The 22,212-nt window shown below is 38.1% G+C and overlaps 1 protein-coding gene across 11 annotated transcripts in view; it reads left to right on the top strand.

Annotated features, from left to right (window-relative positions):
* The first annotated feature begins 7,770 nt into the window (after nucleotides 1-7,770).
* PCNX4 (pecanex 4) overlaps nucleotides 7,771-22,212 on the top strand; it is a 42,428-nt gene continuing 27,986 nt past the window's right edge. For 2 of the 11 annotated variants that reach the window (XM_063644551.1, XM_063644548.1), the window contains exon 1: nucleotides 7,840-8,273. The gene's annotated coding sequence lies outside the window, so the exon portion shown is untranslated. Of the gene's footprint in view, nucleotides 8,274-17,244; nucleotides 17,460-17,683; nucleotides 17,905-21,180; nucleotides 21,247-22,212 lie in introns of all 11 variants that reach the window. The other 9 variants (XM_055289187.2, XM_063644546.1, XM_055289188.2 and 6 more) reach the window with 9 other exon arrangements.

Genomic DNA, 22,212 nt, shown 5'->3' with positions numbered 1-22,212 from the left:
CTACTTTTAATCAAAAAGAGGCTAAGTATAAAATAATTTGACTATTATATGGCAGAAATCCTCATAATAACTGGCTTTAACATTTTTACTTAACTGACCTTAAAGAAAGAGTGCTCAGAAGGTAAACTGTTGGTACTCAATGAATACTGATTAATGTGACACACTACTGGATGCTAATATTCACAGAAATCACTGTCCCAAGAAAAGTGGTCAATACTGAAGTAAAGAGAGTTAGTTTTCTAATGATAATCATGTTTTGTTTAGGTCTGCTTAGCATAAAGCTCACTCTTATGTTTGTTATTTAAAAAATTTACGCACTTTAAAAAACGTATTTGCATAAAAAATAAAATTGTATAGACTATCTTTATTTCCACCAATAGCATGATAAAACTAACAGAAAAATAATATAGAAGTAGAAATATACAGTTACATGAAAATTTAGAGACAGCCCGATCCTTAATATTACTGAGGAGAAAACGGAAACCTAGAGATTGACTTGCCCAACATAAAATTATCAAGTTTCTTGCAGAGCTCAAATGGTAATTCAGATCTCATTATTTCTTGCTAAATATGCTTTCCATCACCTTATGAACATCATTATCTTTTTCTTTTGCACTAAGAACACTGTTTTCTTAATCAGTTATTGAGTTCATGCTTTGATGAGGAATGAGGAAAATAACTGGTCTAGTAAATGGAGATCTTGCAAAGAGGACAACATATTTCAGAGTGTTCTCAGGTAGGGCTGCTTTCGCTTCTGAAAGGAAGAAATCATTCCATTGTCTTTGGAAGGAGGCATCAGTGGATGCAGTATTTGGGATATAATCTGAAGGAGGGGAAATGAGCTTCAGGCCCTCCTGGTTCTTAAAGATTGTTTACTGACTCATAAAGCAAGTACTATTCATTCTGTGCATCAGGAGAAATGGAATAAAAAATCTAGAAGAGTCCACACTATATTCAGGTTAGTACTTTTAAGATGTACTATATTTTTAAAGAATCTGTACATTGGGGAAAGAAGGTAAATATAAATAAAGGAAGTCTTTTCATAAGAGTAAATATAACTTTTAGGTTTTCACAGCCCACTGTTATAGCCCAGAGTACATTTGGGAATACGAATGATACAGAAACAAGTTGCCCAGGGATACTGAATTGTGCAATGCAAGGTGTATGTTTCTACACGAATTTGACCACTCAGAATAAAAAAACTGTCACTGAATTTTTGCAGTACATAGTATGAGTAAGTTTTTTGGTTTTGTTAGCTGTATTAGGCAGGGCATACATGCTCTTAAAGCTTGCCTCTAAAATTTTATTACTTTCATTATTATGATGCCAGGAGAAAAATTATCAGGGAAAAAATTCACAGAGAAAATAATCCACAGGCTAGTTTTATATAAAAGCCACAAATAAAAACAATCCATTGTTTCTTACTACATGGTTATCTCTACAAGTATATGCATCTCTTTTGTGCATACTGCTCTTTAAAGGTGTATGAATTTTCTACCAATTACAAAGTCTTGTAGGAGTAAAACTGCTATGTAATAAAAACATGAATCAGATATTTGGCTTGGGATTCATAAATAACAGAATTTAAAAAATTCCATGGGATTAATAATTATTCTAATATTTATTTCTATATATTGGTTTTAATTTAAACTAAGTCTAAAACACAGCTCTGGTAAAATGAAAATATTTTAAAGTACCAGCATAAATGTTATTAAAATCATTACACTTTATACTGTTAAAAACAAACCACATCTAAAAATTTCCTACAGTAATACTTAGTCATTGCTGATTCGACAAACTACAGCGTATTTTATTTTGCATGTTAGATATAACATATACTTTACATATGTACAAATTTTTGTATATATACATATCTGTATATATACACTAATATATTTTTACACATATGCTAAAATTTATATTTTACATACATTTGAAAAAATCAAATAAGCTTCAGAATGTATACATAAATTCAGTAAATGTTCTCATTTACTATATAAAATGAACTAATTTTAAAGATTTCAAAAGATGACCTATTAATCTAATATTGCAGTGGTCTAGTATCCCATTGTGTGATTATCAAAGCTCAAAATTTACCAATATACCAAATAAATCACAGTAATTTTCAACTGTAATACAACTCTAAAAAATAATATGGCACTTCTCTTCCTATGAAAGCATCAATACTTTAATTTCTTTGTTCAGAAAAACAACAATTTTCCATATATATTCTGGATAAAGGTACTATTATAAAAACAAAAATCCACTACACCTCTATACTGGTTATACAGTGGCTAAATCACTTAACAGCTTGGTGAGTTTTTTGGAGGGTAGGAGTATTGCAGCCAATTTAATGTTTTTGTTTTTAATTTTTTTATTAAAGATTATAAAATAATATATATTATTTTAAAAATGTATTAACAGCACAAAAGAGTGTAAGGTAAAAAGTGAAAGTTCCCCTTCCGGTCAAATCCCAGTTAATCTCTTGAGGTTAAGGTCTGTTGTTTCTTATGTCTTCCAGAAATATGCATATATAAAACATGCTCATGCTTACATCCAGTTTAACATAAAATCATACCATGCAAATCATAATTTTTAATTGTTTTAATTAACGTAAGTTGGACGTCTTTGCATAGATGTACATGCTGATATGTCTCTTTTTACATAATCTATTTAACCAGTCCCCTATTGAAGACTGTTTTGTGCTTTTTTGATATTACAAATTTTCTAGTACAAACACCTGTAATAGCAAAAACACAAAACAGTCTTCAATAAGGAATAGGTTCAATAAACTTAAATGAAATTCTGTGTCAAGGAAAACTCCATTTTAAATTTTGTCAAACACAGCCAAGCTAAGTTTCAAAAATGTTCCTCTAATCTACCATCCCACCAAAACTGGTTTTTGTTATTTTATGCATAAACTGCCTTTATTTCCCATAAATAATTATTTAATATGAGTAACCTCTAGTTTTTGTGTTTTTAAATATATTAACCTAAAGAGAGCATCACAGTGTAAACTGCAGGAAGTAATTGTAACAAATGTGGACTTTTCCACTCAACAGTATAATGAGGCTGGAGAGATTGCAGGGGGGTCAACAGGCTTTCTTCCAACATTAGGCAAATTACACCTAACTTTTCCCCTCTACTCTTATGTAATCACAACTTTCCCACCCAGTAGAAATTCTCTCAGTTAACTTGCACATGGCACTTCCATTTATATACTCATTCTAAAGGAAAGTGAAGACAATAGTCACAAAATTCTAAATGGTTAGTACATTTATAAACACAGAACTTGGCAGGCAAATGCCAGGAAAGGGGCATCTACTTGAGGTTGCTAACTTCAGTTATAGCTTTAGAAATTAATAAGGCATCATATCCTTGGTCACTGTCAGTAGGTTAACTGATGCTCCAATCTAGCGTAAAATGTTGGGAGAAAGACTATGAAATCTGCATCAACTATCAATAATGTTTGCAAAAATAAAGGAGAATCATTGTACTTAATTCAGATGTCTGTAATTTAATTTTTGTAGAATCGAATTGTTAAGTACGTCTGTGGATGGTGTATGTACACACCAGACAACAAAACGTAAGCATATTCTGAGAATGACCCTGTATGGCAGACACACCTCAATGCAGTTTCGGTCTTCCCAGCATGGCCAACCCAGAGATTCATCCTTATCTATGAGAACATCTGAGCCCCATCCCATCCTGTGGGACGTGGGCCATACAGGAGATTGAGGCCCTTTGTTTTGGGTTAAATGAAGGTTGCCAGATGGAGGTTGCTAGGGGGAGGGTGTTAAGTGCAAACGCTATCTAAACTGCATGCTTTCTGCACGTGGTGGCACTTCTGTCCAGCCCACTGACACTGTAGTGCTCTTTATGTAAGTTCCCTTCAATAAACCCTATATCTCATTTGCTGGCTCTGGGTCTCTATTTGGCCTCCTGAACCTGGTGCCATCCATACTGAAGTGAATGGGGTCTGGCATGACAGATGTTTACAGTTTTGTTACCATTAAAATTTGATCTTTGGGTGAAGTTAAAATTTTTACAAAATGTAACATAATTTAAAAATTAAAGTCTAGCTTTTTAAATATTCCAATTTACTGATTTCCAGTCTACTAATAATTCCACTGTGTTCTTTCTTAAACACCTGTGTTTTTTTAAACAATTATCCAAAATAAGTTTCCAGTAGTTACAATGTTCCAAAATAATATCAACTGGAACACCTCTAAAATGAAGTCTCATCTGTGAAGTTATTGATGTGGAATAATAGTGAAATTTAAGAGCTATACAAGAAAACTAAAAATTCTTTATCATAACCAAAATTTGAAACTATCCTTTTATCATACACTCCCCATCAGTGATTACTGTAAATTTTTCACAACTGGAATTTAAAAGAAATATATTGTATCTTAGAGTAAAGCTTGAGACCAACCAATGGCAAAGCTATGATTACATTATATATTGTATATTTGATGGTTCTATTTATGAATGTTTATGGGATATGAAAGTTTCTAATATTAAAGAAGGTTTCAATATGAAACACTGTAATTAACTATTGGGCACTTCCTGTCTTCAATATTCTCGTAACTCATAACTTGCCCAACCCAAATCTCACGAACATGCTGAGACACTCTAAAATTTCTACTCATCACATGCCCTTTCACATGATCTTTGATGCATATCATGATCTATGATACAGTGACTTTCAATAAGCCATATAAGAAGTCAATCTTTTTATTTTATAGTCCTTTTCTTCTTCGGTTTCTTCTTGTCCCATTAAGATATAAACCTTGGCATTCTTTTCCAATCTTATTACTTCAACAATCTTTTTTAAAAAAATTATTGAATATTCTACATCTTAACTTCTCTCCCAAGGTCAATATGTAATATAGGTCCAATTCTGTATTTCCAGCTGGGCATAGGCACCTGAATATCCCATCAGCCCCTTACACACAGGTCTCAAAGTAGATTCATTATCCTTCTTCCCAAAGCTATTATTCCTCCTGTGTTTCTTTAAAGGCACCCAGAACTGTGAGCCTGATTTTGCCTCCTCTTTGGCCCATACCTAGTGCTGCAGTTCTGCATTATTTTCGGAGACTTCTGGCCAGTGGTCTCTGGGAACAAGGCAGAGTGAGGGTTTACGGTGTGGGTTTTGTTTTTGTTTTACTTTTTAGCAAGAGAAGTAACTTGGGTATGAACTGAAGACGGGCATTACCATTACACAATAACATGTATGTCATGAGGATGCCTGGCTAAACATCTTCTCTGGCTGAAGCAGCAGTTCCAGATTTTTCACAATTTGTTTCATTTTATGTGAATCAGCAAGGTAGGAAAAAATATATGAATCTTGAAGACATACAGATACGGACTCAACTCCTGATGTCATCACTTATTTTACTTTTCTCAAGCTCAGATTCCTTACGTTTGAAATAATAATAAGCTACCTCATAAGGTTAAGATTAAATGAGGTACACAAAGTACTGATTCTATGTATGCTCTAAGTATGTGTTGAATGAATTAAAGAATAAATGTTCCCCTACCTGGAATACCTCCTCTCCCAGCTAACTCTTTTTTTTTGAGACAAGATCTCACTCTGGTTGTCCAGGCTGGAGTGCAGTGGTGCAATTTCGGCTCACTGCAACAACCTCTTACCTCAGCCTCAGAGTAGCTGGGACCACAGGCGCACACAACCACACCCGGCTAATTTTTTGTATCTTTTGTAGAGACAGGGTTTCACCATGTTGCCTCAAACTTCTAGGCTCAAGCGATCCTCCTACCTCAGCCTCCCAAAGTGCTACGATTGCAGGCAAGAGCCACCACGCCTGGCCCAGCTATCTACTCACCCTTTAAAACTGGATTGCAACCATCCTTAATTTCCCCAGAATTATGTGTCCCACTTTGTTTCTGAAGTTCAGCACATACCTGTTTATCACAAACACTGTAATTACTGATGTCCTTGTTGTTCAAGTTATGTCCTTGATGTCCAAGTTATATTTTGGTAAATTCCTTAAGGATCATGTTTTATTTGACTTTATATCTGCAGCAATTAGTGTAGTTCTTGACAAATAGGAACCACTGTTCCCTTCACTATTTCAATAAATTGTTGAATGAATATTTTATACACAGCTAACCAAAGGGCTTGTACCATATGCCCTACTAATTTTATTCTAAGAAAGTGCGATGTTCAAATATATTTGAAAAACAGCAGATATTTCAACAATAAACATGTTAATTCTGGTTGGGTCATATGTAATGCCCATGAGAAGAACATGCATAAATACAGCCTCTCTACATAAAGATAATAGCTCATCCTTACTAAGCACTTAAGCTGTGCCATTTACTCTGCTAAGCAATTGACAATTATTTGATTTAATCCAATGACATAACTCTCTGTGGGTTAAGTTCTATTATTTGCCTTATTTTACAAGATATGGGGAAACTGAGCACTAGAGAAATTACATAACCTCAAGATCACACAAGTAGTAAGCAGCGGTGCCAGGGTTTCAATCCAGACTTCCTGACTCTGGAGCCTCTACTCTTAACCACATGAAACTCGGACTTCTTAGCAGTAACTGATGCTTCCAAGATACTTAATGTGGTACTCTGACCCGCAATGAGTGAGCTTCAATGAGAAAAACTATGGATGGACCAACAGCACGTTTTCCCATATTCTATCAAATCGTGAAGACACCAAACTATGGAAGGGCCTACCTGCAAATCAAGTCCTTGAAGACAAGTATATGTATATCCGGGGTTTTCTTCCACATGCTTTCAACACACTACACTTTTCCTCTGGACAGAATATCTTAAAAATAAATAAATAAATAAATAAAGCTTTGGCTTTCTTTGAATATGAATACAGTAATTATTTTTCTATTACGACCTGAAAACCTAAATACTTAAATAGGAAGTCATCATTTCCAGGAAAGCCAAGAGCCAAGAATTAAAAAAAAAAAAAAAAATTAAGGCCGCATTTACAGTTTTGAGGAACGGAGATCCAAACAAAACAGTCCACAAGTCATCTTGGACTCTGAAGTGTGCAGAACTGCTAGGGTATCTACCCAATCACATGGGGGAATTGCGGGTACCTTGATACCGACAAGTTAGCTTCAAAGTTCCCTTACACGAGCCTCTAAATCCGCTGAGACCAATCATTGTTAACGCTCTCTGGGGCCGTCTTGAGGACTCCCAACTGGCAATCTGGAACGTGTCCAGAACTTGGTGTGGGGAGAGAGGGTTCATATTTCGTAGAGAATGGGGGAGGTGAGCCCTGGGTATAGGGATAACTTTTTAACTAGCGTTAATTGGGGTCTTTGCGGCCAGGCTGTAAAGATTCCCGCCACACTAATAAGAATCAGCCATGGCGTTTTAATTGGAACGCCGGAACTCTGCCTTGTTTTATTAATATCTTAATAACACGTTTCTATGATGGACATGTTGGTTCCTTGTATTTTAAAACGCTGCCACAAACTGAGGCGATAGCGATCACATTATGCAGTCCCCAATCGTCCGAGCCGAATAGGCTGCATGAAGTGTCACTCAAAAATATTCATTACCGTCGGTGTGTTGCGTGGTGACGGCCAGTGTGCGAATTCATTAATGGAAGTCGCGGGACCCCGAGCGGTTGGAGATCTGCCACTCCTCTGCCTGCGTTAAGACAACCTGACTGCCTCTGGTGAATTAATGCGCAAAATGGCGGTTGCACGTCTGTTCCCCAACCCCGGCGCACAATCCTGAGGAAGGACGTCACGTCACCAGGGCAACGACGCTCTTGCGTAAAGGCCCGGCCCAGGGGAAAGTTCAGAGCGTCCCGGCTCTCCTCGCTGCTGCTTCTGCTAGGCCCAGTGCGAGACCAAAGCACGAGCGACTCCCGTCGTCCCCGGCCAGGCAGATGTTGGCCTAATCCTGGCGCGAACGAAGCGCGCTATTTCCCTGCTTCCTCTAGGCTAAGCCTGCTTTACGGCAGGGCCCGCCTCGGGAGCGAGCACAGACCGGGCCAGCGAGGCCAGCTGGGCGCCGGCGAGGTCCCCGAACGCGCACGCGCTCTCTTCAGCTCCGGGTGGCGGCCGCCGGAGTTGACGTTAGCCATGGAAACCGAGAGCTGGCCCGGGCAGGGCTGCGGTGAGCTCGTTGTTCGGCCGCCGCAGTTTTCCTGCCTCCGCATTCGGGTAATAACCAACCTCCCGGCGGGAGCGCCCAGCCCGGGTTTACCTGCAAAAATGCAGTCCCCGGGATGCCTTCGCGTCTTCTCTTCCCTCGGGTGACTTGAGGTACGTTCGTTGTCCGACGTCCACCTCGGGACTTCATCGGCACCTTAATGTCCAAGCCTGTGCGGAGAGCCAAGTTGTTCTAGGAGCTTTCATTGCCACAAGAAACGCATTTTTCGTTTTTCGTTGCAAAACCTTTAAGTGCAATTATTGCGTTTAATGAACTCAGTCATTAGAGATAGTAATTCAGTGTGATTTTAACTTTCCTTTGAAAGACTACTTTAGCCTGTTGAATTGTAGCATTTTGTTTCTAAGAGACTCGTACGAAATGGTATATGGCACACCCACCCGGAGCTGTGTCCGTTAGATAGAAATGTACTCTCGCCATATCTCCAACTAAACCTCTTTTGTCCGAATTGTTCAACTCATGGCCCCCTGAACGTGAAGCGCTCATTCCCCACTGATCTCGACCTCTGTCCCCACAACCTTTTGTGTGTCCAGGACCAGAATTTACTCCAGTGAATCGGAAGTTGTTTTCCATGCCGCTGAATTGGTTATCTGTTCTGTATCCATCATTTTTCACTTACTCATTTTTTACTATTTTTAGGTGTTTGTTTTCTTCATTAAATCATTGCTGCAGTTAGGGCAAAGACTATCCTTCATGTTATTTGGTATCCACCGCCACTCACGCCAAATCCCCAAACCTTTAGCATAGCATCCAGTTCAGATGTTGCCTTTTTACGAATTTAACTGTTTGGAGCATCTGTTGGCTACTCCTAAATTTCCTACTGAAAGAGCTGCCTTCTAATTATTAACTACTGTGGAAAATACCAATCAGGGAATCTTTTTCCTTTTTAAGAACTTTATTGAGATGTAATTTACATTCAATACAATTCACCCATTTACAGAATTGTGCAACCCTTACCACAGTCAAGTTTAGAACATTTTCATCACCCCAAAAAGAAACCTTTTACCTTCAGCAGTCACCACCTCCCTCCCCCATTATCCTTACCCCACCAGCCATAAGCAATTACTAATCTATTTTCTGTCCCCATAAATTTGCTTATTTTGGACATTTCACATAGATAGGATAATACAATATGTGGCCGTTTGTAACGGGCTTTCACTTAGTGTGTTTTCAAGGTTCAGCCATGTTGTAGAATGCATGAGTACTTCATACCTTTTTATAGCCTAATTCCATTGTGTGGATATATCACATTTTATTTATCCATTCATTGGTGGACATTTGGGTTGTTTTCATTTTTTGGCTGTTAGTAATATTCTATGAATCTTTTGTGTACAGATTTTTGTGTAGAGATATATGTTTTTATTTCTGTTGGGTGTATACCTGAGAGTAGAATTACTGGGTTATATGGTAACTCTATATTTAGCCTTTTGAGGAACTGCTAGACTGTTTTCCAAAGGAGCTGTATCATTTTACATAACCACCAGATATGTTTGAGGGTTCTGATTTCTCCACAGTCTCATTAATACTTATTATTGTCTGCCATTTTTATTTTAGCCAGTCAAGGGGGTTTGAAATGGTACCTCATTATGGTTTCAATTTGTGTTTTTCTAATGAGTAATGATGTTGAGTATCATTTTATATTTTCTGTGCTTATTAACCATTTGTATATCATCTTTGGAGAAATGTCTGTTCAGATCCTTGGTCATTTTTTAAAGATTGGATTATTTGATTTCTCATTATTGAATTGTGAGAGTTCTTTATATAGTCTAGCTATAAGTCATATATATATATATATGATTTGCACAAATTTTCTTCCATCCTATAGGTTGTTTTCACTTTCATGATGGTGAGAACCTTGTTTTTTAAACACTTTCTCACTTGTCTTGCGAAAGAGTACTGGATACCAATCCCCTTATGCTGGCTTAGCTATCAAAAGCTTCCCATTTTTACACTTTTTAGATTCCTCTTGGACCCACTTTTCTCCAAAGAACCCTCTTCCCCCAAGTTATCCTTCCAGTTCTCTAGCTTCAAAACAAAATTCGCTTTCATTTGGCAGTTGTTAGTCCAAACTGCACCATTTTGTAAGCCCCCCAGCATTTTGCAGACCTTGGTCAAAGTGACACATTCCAGGGGAGTTTGGGCTGTGAGAAACATCCTGCCTAACCACCTGACCACAACACACAAGAACATCCTTATCATACCCTGCTGAGCAAAGGTCCAACTGAAGGAACGTCCCTATCATACCCTGCAACCGGAACAAAGGGCCAAACCACCTGATCATAGGAACATCCTTAATATCCTGCCAGGGCAGCAACCAGACAGCCCAGACCCCTCCTGCCCATACCTATAAGTCCCCAGCCTGTGAACGGTGGTGGGCTCTGGCATTAAGCTGCTCCCCCACCTCTGCAGGTTTTTGCAATATACTTGTGTTGCTGTAGAGCCCCCCCACCCCACACCCCCATCTTTCTTTAACTCCCACCTTCCCTTTAAAAAAAACCTAACAGCAATAGCATGGTATGATTCAAAAACTCATTTTGCCACTAACTGACACTGTATCTTGGTTAAGCCACTTAATACCACTGGTTCTCAGGTTTTTTTGTAAAATAAATTAACTTATTTCTAGTAATTCATGTGAGTAGCAGACTTCATTCACCCAATACTTGATTTTGAAAGAAAAGTTTTTCAACCCAGGGAATTTATAGTGGATGTCAGTCGAAAAAAATGATGGGACAAGTCTCAATCATTTTAGGAGATTTATTTGCCAAAGTTAAGGACATGCCCGGGAGACAAGTCTATGCCTTTCTTCGAAGATGATTTTGAGGTCTCCAAATTTAAAGGTGAAGGGGCAGGATGTTGAGAAGTACACAATTGTCATGTAAGAGGTGGGTAGGGGCAAATAGTCATTTATGCCTTTGGCTCAGTGAATCTGCATTTTTTACGTAAGATGACATAAAAGGGGCAGAGGAAAAAATGAGGGGAATCTGCATTTTACATAAGATAACAGACAAAATGGGTTAGGGGAACAATCAGATTTGCATTTATGTCTGGTGGGCCAGGGGTAACTGCACCTGTAAGCTATCAATTGATATTGCCATGATGAAATTTCAGCTCACTGGGAATTTCCTTGTGGGCAAAATATGGGGGAGGTGTGTAGCTTTTCATCTTGTAGCCATCCTATTTAGAAACCAAAAGGGGGAGACAGGTTTGCATGACCTAGTTCCCAGGTTGACTTCTTCCCTTTGGCTAAATGAGTTTGGGGTCCCAAAATTTAGTTTCCTTTCACATTTCTCTTCTTTTTTCTGTAAAATCTTGTGGAGAAAGCATTTTAAAAGGAATACGAGTTCCTGGCCTCAGGTTGGTTTTTCCTCCCTTTTTTGAGCTGCTTTCTTATTGCTAGGATGGTTTATTCCTAGAAATTCAGGTCCTCAGTCTCTAGGAAGGCTCATTTCTAAGAGGTCACGTCCCATGAAGATTAAAAAAAAAATAGGGAGAGGAAAGAAGTAAAAAAGGAAATTAAAAAAAAGAGAGAAAAAATATATAGGGACCTAGGCCAGATTTATAGCAACAAAAGGAAATCACACCTGGAAGCTGGGTCAGGCTATATTACTGCCTTCTCAATTAGAGCAATTCTTTAGGGAATCATTATCCTAGCCCCTTCAGTTGGTTGTTGACATATTTGCAGGCACATAACCATAACAACACTGTAAGCAGAAACAGGACACAACACAAATTATTATTTCTAATATAAGCAATAAGCTTCTGCCACCAAGTTCCCCAGGATCCAAACCCACCACTCAACCGATTGATTAACGAGGGTTTTGGGTCTGACAGGTATCTGGGTTTTCTGGGTTTTCATATCAGTCATAGGTCAGATTATGTTCTTCAGTTCATCTGGAATATAAACACAACATTCCGTTTTTATGATGGCACAGGTCTTCCCTTGTGCTGCCGTGAGTCTATCTAAAGCCATACGGTTTTGCAGCACAGCTTTCCTCGTAAGCATGACTCCTTGTTTAGCAAGGAAATACTCATGCAGCTATCATTCAGGACCTTTTGGGTGTAATTCACTAAAGCCTCTATATCCCATATAACATCTTCAGTACCTATCTGTGGTACAAAGATTGAAGCTAAGTGGTCATACCATTAGAATACCAAATGTGTCCAACAAGATTGTAAATGAAAAAGGTTTGCTGGTTTTGGCAGGGCCTCAATTACTCGTCCTTGTGCCCAAGCATAACATAGGGAACATTGTCCTAACCACTCTGGAGGTAACCACGGCCATAAGTTGGTGCCACGTAGCCAATGTGTCCCATTTGGAGCTAGCCAATAAATTACTGGTCTTTGGCACCCAATGGGTGGCAAGCCATTCAATGTCTTGTAATATGATAGTGTGGTCACAGCATTCTCCAGGTATCCACCCCATATCTCTCGTACTGTTAAGACATAGGTCCTTCGTGTGATTTCTTTGCTCCTAACACAAAGCATTTTGGCTGAGTTGGCCAAATGAAGGGCTGAGCCAGATAAATCAATACCAATTTAAAAGACCTGTGTAACAAATAATTATTCTTGCTGCACTGTATCCAAATAATTAAGCCAAGTATGATAAAGCAAACCAGTCCTACCATGACTTGTCTTTTAATAAATGGCAAACTGGAGAGAGAAAATTATGTTTCAAAAACTGGAGCACACCTGTTGTTAAATTCTAGTCTTGTCTAATGTTTTCCAATTTTTATTATTTTCTACAGTTTAAATTAAATTCTGATTTTTCTGGCTACAAGTTTCTAAAATAAGTTGTGCTTTCTTAAAGCCCTATGAACTGAAAACTAGATGTTTTATCAGGCGCTGCCTCTAAGCCCCCCAACCATCACAGGAGGAAATCTCTTCACTGCTGGCACTGACAACTAATAACTGAGGGTGCCTGGAATCCTTCACCCCATGTCTAGTGAGTCTACGGAACCAGGGTAATTGAGACAATATCTGTTACAGGAATCAACTCCTGGATACATCACACTCGAGTCAAAGCCTGGAAAGCTGAAGAAGCAACCCCTGAGAGCCCAAAGGAACATCCTAAATATAATGGAAATTATTTACTACGCCTTGTGGGAATTGCTTTACTCACTCTACTATTTGCAGTAGGGCTATATACTATAGCACCCTCAGGGTGGAATATCCTACAGGGAATCTCATTTGCTGTAGCATTTTGCTTAATTATTATCCTCATAGCAGGAATAACTGTTACTAACAAAAGATAGTATGTGGACCTTTCCAAACATGTGCCTCTGCCTCTCATTAGGTAGGGAATGTTGTTTCTATCTCAACTAATCAGGCCTAGTAAGAGACTGCTGAAAAATTTAAAGAAAGGTCTAAAAAGCTAAGGGAATACCAAAACAACCAAAGAGATTCTTGGTTGGGGAGCAGAATCATAGCATGGGTCACCCCATTCCTGGGCCCTCTCCTAATAATATGCCTAGGACTAATGTTCTTACCCTGCCTAATTAACCTTTTTCAAAGATTTTTAACTGACAGAATCATGACCATTTCACAGACAACTACCCAAAAACATCTACAGACAGTGTTACTTCTGCAGTCAATCCAAGACCCAAAAACTCTCCGTCCCTTTGTCAGCAGGAAGTAGCCAGAAAGAACACACTGCGCCTCGTCCTTTTTATAACTGGATTGACAGAGCAGGAGCATCACCATCTTGGACGAGGACCATCATTTTAAGTTTCACCTTGATAAAAACCCACCAAAATCCAAAGGGCATTAGCCTTATGGCTAAGGTCAGCATGAACATAAATCACACAACATCTCTGACCAGAAACATTCAAAACCCCTCCCGGACCAGAGACATGCCACCCCCGAGATAACCTTCCCTCTGGCTGGAGAGATGTCAGCCCCAAGATGTCACCCCCAACCTCCCTTCTGACCAGAGACATTCCAACCCTGCCATAAGCTTCTCCCCCATGCAGAAACATTCCAAGCCTGTAATAAGTTCTGTCACCAATAAATACTCTTAGTCTGTAAGAGAGAGCTTTCCTGACTGAAATCAGCCAGAAGCCTCTCTCAGGTTTATTCTCCAAAACAAACCTGTTTTTGACTGTTGAGCCACTTTTTGTGTTTCTTTCCTCTTTAACTTACACTGTGACCTTACAGAACACTCTTATTCAAAAACCCTCCAAAAGTCTTGAATTTGAATGAATACCTTTTTATAGATCCAGAGAGATGTTAACGTGCTTGTTCCTTTTCAGTCTTTGTTTTCTAGTACTTGGGTAGACTTTCCTTTGGTTGGGGAGCGGGGTGCCTACCATATAACTTGTAAACCAAAGCATGAAATATATGTTAAATATGTTTAAACATCAAAAGTCTTTTGCCAGGCACGGTGGCTCACGCCCGTAATCCCAGCACTTTGGGAGGATGAGGCAGGTGGATCACCTGAGGTCAGGAGTTCAAGACCAGCCTGGTCAACATGGTGAAACCCCGTCTCTGCTAAAAATACAAAATTAGCTGAGCGTGGTGGTGCATGCCTGTAATCCCAGCTACTCCGGAGGCTGAGGCAGGAGAATCGCTTGAACCGGAGAGGCGGAGGTTGCAGTGAGTCGAGATCATGCCATTGTACTCCAGCCTGGGCAACAAGAGCTAAACTCCGTCTCAAAAAGAAAAAAAAAGACTCCAGAATTTAGCTGTTTATCCATGGCATGACATTAAGATTCCATAGAGTATTTTCAGAATTATAATGGTAGCTATCTTTGCATCTCTGGATTCCTACTGGTACCCTCAACAGATAGCACTTGGCTATCAAAAAAACTTCATGTATGCATACTTTTTAGAATTGCTCTAGTAGTAGCAAGTGATTTTTATCCGGAGCAACTGAAAATTAAGTTCTTTCATATCATGCTTTTGAGTACTTAGGTGTAGGCCAGTTTGTTTTCCAGGTATAAAATTTTCTGTTTTCCAGATTACTGAATGTGGTAATGCTTGGAAATGTAAAACTTTAGTATATTTCCTTGCAGATTTTGTAAAATACTTTTTAGGAACATGGATGAATACATTGTATTTATTACTGAAAGTTTGTCTAATCATTTTTAAACAAGCAGAAATTAGTTTTTCTTGATAAGTTTAATTTTGTTTAATTTAGGTTATTTATAAATTAACTTTATGTTTCTTGCTTAATAATGAAAATTGAAAGAATTCCAGAATTGCTTCTACCAAAAACAGTTATTTGAAGGGAAAATGATATTTACTGGATTGTAACCTTTGAGTTAAGAGAGAGCAGTATTATCACTGAGCACATTGTAGGTACTCAAAAATTTGTAACTAAAAGTTGAAATTGTGGGAAGTAATAATTTATCTTTTAGCTCTTCATAGAAGGACGAGTAATGCATTTGGCCTATATTTAACAACTATCAAAATTTAAATATTTAATCTTTTCTAGCATCTTCTAACAGTGCTTTAAGAAAAAGGTAATGGTCAGGTGCAGTGGCTCATGCCTGTAATCCCTAATTCCAGCACTTTCGGAGGCTGAGGCAGGTAGATCTCTTGAGGTTAGGAGTTCGAGACCAGCCTGGCCAACATAGTGAAACACCATCTCTACTGGGGAAAAAAAAAATTAGCCAGGGGTGGTGGCTCATGCCTTTAGTCCTGGCTACTTGGGAGGCTGAGGCACAAGAATCGCATGAACCTAGGAGGCAGAGGTTACAGTGAGCCAAGATCATGCTACTGCACTCCAGCCTGAGTGACAGACTGAGACTCTGTCTCAAAAAAGAAAAGGAAAGAAAAGGACAAGGTAACATAGGAAAAAAAGAAAACCGTCATGTCAAAGAGTTAATGCCCTTCATATATGAAAAGTTCTTCCAAATTCATAAGAAAAATGTTCAAAAATGATCACTTCAATAGAAAAATAGGCAAAGGACATGAAGAGCCAATTTACAAAAAAATAGCATTTTTCTATACACAGACACACACGCCCAAACATATATACATACATGTAATTAATTTTTTTTTTTAATTTTTGAGACGGAGTTTCACTCTTGTCACCTAGGCTGGAGTGTAATCGTGCCATCTTGGCTCACTACAACCTCCGCCTCCCGGGTTCAAGTGATTCTCCCACCTCAGCCTCCCAAGTAGCTGGGATTATGGGCACCCACCATCATGCCTGACTAACTTTTGTATTTTTAGTAGAAATGGGGTTTTGCCATGTTGGCCAGGCTGGTCTTGAACTCCCGACCTCAGGTGATCTGCCTGCCTCAGCCTCTCAAAGTGCTGGGATTACAGGCATGAGCCACCGCGCCCTCTGTAATTAATATTCTTAAACCATATTCATGAAACAATAATAGGATTTTGAGGACTCAGCTCTGATTTGTTAAATCTTGCCCAGATTCCTGTCTAAGGGGCCTAGAGAGTGATGCCCTACAAATCATAAATTCTCATCAGATAGGTTTTATTTAACCCTGTATATCTTGACTTTCCAATCTGACTCTGGCATAACAAGGAAGAAAATTGAAATGTTTTACCCAAAAATATATTTCCTTTCCATACCTTGAAATTGCCCTGCAAAGTCTCTTGTGGGAAAAATCCACATTCTATAATGAGTCCCCTTTCCCCTTTGTTTTCCTTCCTTCCTTTCCAGATACGAGAGATAATCAATTAAGAGTCAGGCACCCTTTTAAGTCTGGTAAGAAATATTTTACCACCTGCTCTCTGAAGTCTGCTATCTGAGAGCTTCCTCTGCACAGTGAAACTTGGTCTCCACAATCCTTTATCTTAACCTGAACATTTCTTTTCTGTTGATCCCAGGTCTTCAGATAAACTCATCCTATTGTCAACCAGAAAATGTTTAAATTTACCTATAGTCTGGAAGCCCCTGCTTTGAGTTGTCCCACCTTTCTAAACCAGACCAATGTATTTCTTAAATGTATTTGATGTCTTATGCCTCCCTAAGATATATAAAACTAAGCTGTACCTCAACCACCTTGGGCACATGTTCTGAGGACCTCCTGAGGGTTGTGTCATGGGCTCAGAATAAATCTCTTAAAATATTTTACATAGTTCGACTTTTTTCATCAACAGTTTCATAAAAAGGAACACTCAGAGATTAAAGAAGAGCTCTTGGAAGTTAAAAAAATGAGCAAAGATTTGATAAATTTCTACAGATCTGTTAAAGATCGTCTCCTGAAAGTACAACAAAAATATAGTTGAGACAAGTGCCTCAGTGCAGAAGTACTCCTTAATATCACCTCACCTGTTATGATGACTACTATCAAAAAAACAAAAGAAGAGTGTTGGTGAGGATATGGAGGAATTGGAACGCTTGTACGCTGGGTGGGAATGCAAAATTGTGCAGCCATTATCTATGCCAAAACAGTATGGAGGTTTCTCAAAATAAAAAAGTTTAAAAAATTAAAAAAAAAGAGCTACCCTATGATCTAGCAATTTTGCTTTTGGGTATTTATACAAAATAATTGAAATCAAGATAAAAGTGATATTTGCCCTCCCATGTTCATTGCAGCATTATTTAACTTAAATGTCCATCAACAGATAAATGGTTAAAGAAAATGTGGTATAGACATACAACGGAATATTATTCAGGCTTAAAAAAAGGAAACCATGCCATATATAACAACAGATGAACCTTGAAGGCATTATGGTAAGTGAAGTAAGCCAGTCACAGAAGGACAACTACTACATTCCACTTATGTGAGGTATCTAAAATAGACAAACTCTAAATCAGTGAGTAGAATGGTGATTGCCAGAGAATGGGGGGAGGGAAAATAGGGAGTTGCTATTCAACAGGTATGAAGTTTTAATTATGCAGGATGAACAAGTTCTAGAGATCTGTTCTACAACATTGTGCCTGTAGCTGACAACACTGTATTGTACACTTGAATGTTTAACAGTAGGTCTCATGTTAGTGTTCCAACCACAATAAAAAATCAAAATCCTAACAATACAGGAAAAAAGGGATTCAATAAATGAAATCAACCAATCAATAAAAATAATATGGTAGATTTAAAAAAAACAAAAATCAATCACTACAACATCTCAAAATTTTTTTGTTGGAACTTAGAGAAATATATATTTAATCCAAAAATGTGGCCATTTTTTGTTGTTTTTTTGTTTAACAGATTTTTAGTGTGGTGGTATATATGTCTGAGTTACATACAGTTTTGGTAACTAAGAATTCCTCTCAGTACATTGCCAAATTGATCTCCGTTTCTTACTCTTCTGAGTAATGCATAAGAAATATGACTCCCAAATAAAGCAACGTTTCTGTGGCTATTTTGTTGGCCCACTTTCAGAGTAGTATATGAAGAAAGCCTATGGCTTAAATTAGTGTTGTGATGTCATCTTTATCCCTTAAGTTCTCTTTCCACAGTTTTGTTTTTTTCCTAAGTCTTGAGCCATTTTTTATTTGAATATTGTAGAGGTGGCATCCATACCAGTGCATCAGTTCTTCTGGGAATTAATAGCTTTCAGAACTATGTGCCAAATTCTCACTTGGGGAGTACATTTTAGTTATTGTGAATTTGTTTTCTATGCTAGTAATTCAGGTTAGCATTTAGAAGATTTCTCTATATAAATGAAACTGTTGTCTCCTACAAATAAAGTGTTTTCAAGTTCTTAAATATTTTTAAATGTTCCAGGATCTGTAATTAAAATTAAATGTCAAAGGGTACCAGTGAATCGTAATTTTTGTCTTTATACTTCCTTAATGAGTTATTAGTATCCATAATGTAATACTCTTTTATCCTTAAAAAGAAAATAGAAAGAAACACCTATACTTTAAATCAGTCTTTAGGTCTGATATGCTTGCTACCTGTCAAATTTCTCTGATAGTTTTTTCCTTGTGTACCTCTGTTCATGACATTCCTCCTTAACTGGCATACCCTTTCAGTTCTTGGTTTGGCTCAATCTTTAAGATCCTGATGGAAACCCAGTCCAGTGTTTCTTAAAGTAGTTTCCATAAAACATAGTTACATGATCTGTTATTAGATATCATGGGAAAAATGGGTTCCAAGGTCAAATAAGTTTGGAAAACTCAAATGACACATTTTAAGCAGACTTGCAGAAGTGTTTTTTAATTTCAAAGATCTCAAAGTCTTTAGTCTGCTGATATCCATTATGACTCTTCAAGATGACAGTATAGTGTATAATTTTTCAAACTGCCTTGACCACAGACCCCTTTTTAAGATATATTCTGTGGGATATATGATCCTGTATCTTTCAGCCTTTTAAAAATGGTTCATTAAAATGACTCATCACCGTATCAGTGTCCTCTCCCATGTTTCTTAGGCTTCTCGAGGGAACATACATTCTCTTTGTACTTCTTGGTCTGCTGTCACTCAATTCTTGATTTCTCCCACTTTATTTTGCCTCTTATGCCTACTCTTGTACCTCTGCCCTTCTTTCTCAGTATGAACTAGTTCCTGCTTTGCTGATGATAGAGATTAAAGCATAGTAAGGGACAGGGAGCTAATTAAAATTGGACTTCTGACATCTTAAAATTCTCCAGTTATTTCCTCCACAGGAGAAACCCAGCCATATTTCTCCCTTAGGCTCATCCTGCTCCTGTGTCACTTTGTGATATATTGATCTAGGCAGAATCTTCCCTGAGCCAGTAATACTATGAATAGATAGCATTATTCCATAAAAAATAAGTATAGATACTTTCCAAACATTTTAAAACCGAATAAACAGTTTATGGACTTACTGTTTTGAGTACAGTAGGATATGCTGCAAGTTTTTGAAAATGGTAAATATGGCCTGGTGCAGTGGCTCACGCCTGTAATCCCAGCATTTTGAGAGGCCGAGGCGGGCAGATCATGAGGTCAGGAGTTCAAGACCAGCCTGACCAACATGGTGAAACCCCGTCTCTACTAAAAATACAAAAATCAGTTGGGTGTGGTGGCACATACCTGTAATCCCAGCTACTCAGGAGGCTGAGGCAGGAGAATCGCTTGAACCCAGGAGGCGGAGGTTGCGGTGAGCTGAGATCACGCCACTGCACTTCAGCCTGGGTGACAGAGCAAGACTCCATCTCAAAAAAAAAAAAAACATATACAGCCATCTATATATATAGGTGTGTGTACTCTTTTTTTTGGATACAAATGGAATCAATAGTGTGTTTATTTTATTTTTCAGTATATCATGGGCATCTTTCCATGTTTCTACAATAATAACACTTCAGATACTCCACTGTTTGGAATATAATCACAGATTATTTCATCAAATGAATGAAAACATTTAAACAAAACTTTACAAAAGACCGAGAAATACTAAAAGGGAAACAAATAGGGATACTAACATTCAGATAGATAATCTGGTTTATAAAGTATCTTTACTTTCCCAGCAAGCCACCCTACCTTGTTTCTCAGTTATCTCAGTAGAGCCAGAAGGGCCAACTTTTACCTAACTCCTTGGGGAAATTTCAGGCACATCCACATTCTTCAAAACCAGGCTATCCATCCAAGTTCATTTTCCTGTCTGATGGCATCTTCCATAGATAACTTGTTTCAGAATGCTTATCCCCTCCCATAGGAGTGTGACCTTCCTTTCCCATTGGCTTCTATAAGACAATTATAGTGGAATATCGTACACTGAGCCTGACGTCAGTGCAGGAGACAAGCTCGTACGGAGGGGAAGGAGGCACTCTTTCCATTCTCTAAGATTGACCCGTAGACCACTAAGGTTCGATTTGGCCCTGTAGTTCTGTTATTTTGTGAGTATAGTCATCCCTTGGTATCTGTGAAGAATAGGTTCCAGGACCTCCCTCAGATACCAAAATCCAAGGATGTTCAAGTCTGATATAAAATGGTATCATATACGCATATAACCTATGCACTTCTCCCCGTACTTTAAATCATCTCTAGATTACTTAAAATACCTAATACTATGTAAATGCTATATAAATAGCTATACTTTATTATTTAGGGAATAATAATGAGAAAAAAATCTGTACAGTTCAGTACAGATACAGTTATTTTCCTGACTATTTTCTGTCTGTAGTTGGTTGAATCCATGAATGCAGAACCCACAGACACAGAGGGCCAGCTGTACTTGCAGGGCTGTCATGTGAGTAAAAGCTGTGATTCATTCTATGCAGAACTAAGACCAATGACTGGAAGATGTAAGAAGATAGATGTTTACAATTTTAAAAACTCCATAGAGGTATACCAAAAAGGTGATCTAAGGTACTAATTCTTAAAGGTGACCCCCAAACTTTTCATGCTGCCCCAAATTTCTCTCCAGAATTGATATTGGTTAGGTAGAACTGACTAAAGATTATTTTTAAATTGACTGGAAGAAAGGCTATTTTAAGATGGATTTAAATTTAATTTTTCCTTTCTAGCCTAACATGATCCACCAAAGTAATACTTTGCTAGCTGATTTTGTATAGGGTAACTGTTTTTCAGAATAAGTTGCAAGGAATAAGGAAAAGTTGAACTGAAGATAACCTTTATTATTTTATACTTAGATTTATATGGCTATTGAATAAAAGTAGCCTAAATTGATTTGAGTTGAAAGTATTGGCATTTTGAACGTTCTGTTGACTTCAGAATTTAAATATGTGAGCTAAAGTCTAATTCCAAAGATTAGATTATACATTAATAAAGAATATGATTTTTAAAAAAATAAAAAGGCTGAGCACAGTGGCTCATGCCTGTAATCCCAGCACTTTGGGAGGCGAGGCAGGAGGATCACTTGAGCCCAGATACTCAAGACCAGCCTGGGTAACATGGCAAAACCCCATCTCTACAAAAAATAAAAAATTAGCCAGGCCTAGGGGCATGTGCCTATAGTCCCAGCTACTCAGGAGGCTAAGGTGGGAGGATCACTTGAGCTTGGGAGGTGAAGGCTTCAGTGAGCTGTGATCACGACAGTACGCTCCAGCTTGGGTGACAGAGTGATACCCTCTCTCAAAAAATAAAATAACTGAGCATATTGGTTTTGTTTATAAAAACTAGCAACTTAGTGTCAAGTATGTGCCAGAAAGGGGTCTGAGAAGTACAGTTATAAATCTACCCTGGAAGGAAGTGA

Source organism: Symphalangus syndactylus, chromosome 8 (assembly GCF_028878055.3).
Source record: "Symphalangus syndactylus isolate Jambi chromosome 8, NHGRI_mSymSyn1-v2.1_pri, whole genome shotgun sequence".
NCBI classification, from domain to species: Eukaryota; Metazoa; Chordata; class Mammalia; order Primates; family Hylobatidae; genus Symphalangus; species Symphalangus syndactylus.
The sequence above is the reverse complement of the archived record's forward strand: the minus strand, read 5'-3'. Positions and strand labels throughout refer to the sequence as shown.